Source organism: Micrasema longulum, unplaced genomic scaffold, assembly GCF_059751315.1.
Source record: "Micrasema longulum isolate JH-2025_06_02 unplaced genomic scaffold, ASM5975131v1 h1tg002854l, whole genome shotgun sequence".
Classification (NCBI taxonomy): domain Eukaryota; kingdom Metazoa; phylum Arthropoda; class Insecta; order Trichoptera; family Brachycentridae; genus Micrasema; species Micrasema longulum.
In genome coordinates, this window is record NW_028279976.1 from 100,961 (window position 1) to 103,019 (window position 2,059).

Below are 2,059 nucleotides of genomic sequence, written 5' to 3' on the forward strand. Positions count from 1 at the left end.
GTAAGTTCTATGAATTCTTACGTTTTCAAAAGAATTTTTTGCTTATAAATATATTTAATAGATAAAAGATAGTCCCAACTTCTAAACATATTATTCCTACAGTTAAATAAATAAAATATCTTATTTGGTAATTTGCGTGTTATGTTCTCACTTTTATCACAATTATCTATTTATTATGCCTTATATCAGTCAGTTCATAACATCAATTAGATCAATCAAAACCTGAAATCAGATATGTCAAAAGCGGGCATGTCTTTGTAGTTGATTCTCTTTGGGCGATTTATTGGTTTCAAATTTATTAATTTATTAACAAAAGCGTGGACATGTGTCCCAACTCCACGAGACTAAAGTCCTGTGTTGAGTTGGGACGAATAGATAATCAACATCATTCAAATAGATGAGTTAAAACATTTAAATTATATAAAATAATAGAACACCTGTTTAAATCATTAAAAATCATCAAGGATTTTCCAACTCAAATCCCTCCTTGAGAAGAATTTTATATTTTTCTGACGTCTTTATTTAATCAAAGTTTTTGCTATGCCATTGTAATTATTAAAGTAATCCTTAACGTGCGAATATAAATGTGAGTCCTCATTAGAAAAGCTTATTCAGGGCCCCGATTACAATGGGAAGTTAACATTTATCTTAAATTTTATCTACAAAGTAAAATTAAGTTTTCTGTTTAAATTTATTGCAACAGAGAGGGAAAATATTTTTGAGAAGGGAATATGTGAGTCTAGGCATTTACAGGGCTTATGACCTGTCATTGGCTGGTTTAAGTGGATGTTCATACATAGGCAGAATGGCGAATGTTACACAGTGTGTAAAGTGGTCACTTAAACCAGCCAATGACAGGTCATAAGCCCTGTAAATGCCTAGACTCCCATATTCCCTTCTCAAAAATGTTTTCCCTCTCTGTTGCAATAAATTTAAATATGAACAACTCCCTAGGGAGAGAATCTTGCCAGTCTGCAAACATTTGGACATACTCAAAACATTGTTGAATTAAGTTTTCTGTATGAAAAGCTGAATATGCATACAATTTTTCTTCCCATTGTAATCGGGGCCCTGATTACTTTAAGGTAAAATAAAATAAATAGTACATTTTATTAATTTTTAGCTTAAATTTGTTCACATTTCATTATTATTATTATTTTAAAATAAATATTATAAAAAATGTTTCTTCTCTGGGGTAACCCGTGCCGAGGGTATTTTTTTAAAAAGTGGTTATAATTTGTAAATTAAAGTTTTTACAAAGATTTATTGTCACAAATTCAACTCCAGAAAAATGAGATACAATTTATTATTATTTTTTATTTTTTTAATTTTTATTTGATATTATAAAACTTTGAATGCACTAAAACAGTGTAAGCCACGCTCCATGCACAAGAGCTAGTCTCATTTTTGGAAAGTTACAGCTTTAAGATTAACTAAATATATAAAAGTAGATAGTAATAGAAAAAAATAAACATATCATCAGTGACACTCCAATACTGCGTAACTATCATTTGAGATTTTTGTAAGGGGAACCTAAAAAGCCTTGTGTTTATATATTACTGACGATTTTAATCAACCGAAAATTCAGCTGGAGTATCAGAGAAACTATCATTATATTGAAGATGTTAGGATTTGTTCTGCGTACTGCCAGGGTTTTAGTTTCAATGTTTCCAAATTTTCGGTAACGTCTTTCATTCGGGCCCAAAAAACTCTATTTTTTCGCCACAAAATGAATGACCAGAATCTGATACGAACATAAAATGTTGTAAGCATACTGACATTTCATGAATACATAGCGACAATCAGTGGTAATGCATTGAAGATGTAAGGATTCGTTCTGCATACTGCCAGGGTTTTTGAAAATACCCGCGTACTGAGAACTCTTTACAACTCTTTTGTGGGAAGTAAACTCGAGAGTGGCTCGATGATTTGGAGGCCACATGAACTGAAGTAGAGAAAATCAAAAAGAAGTTTCTGAGATATCTCTACATGAGAGAGTGCGGGTATTATCCTCGGCTCTACCCGACCGAGTTTCTCCAGGGTATGCTTGGCTACAGCA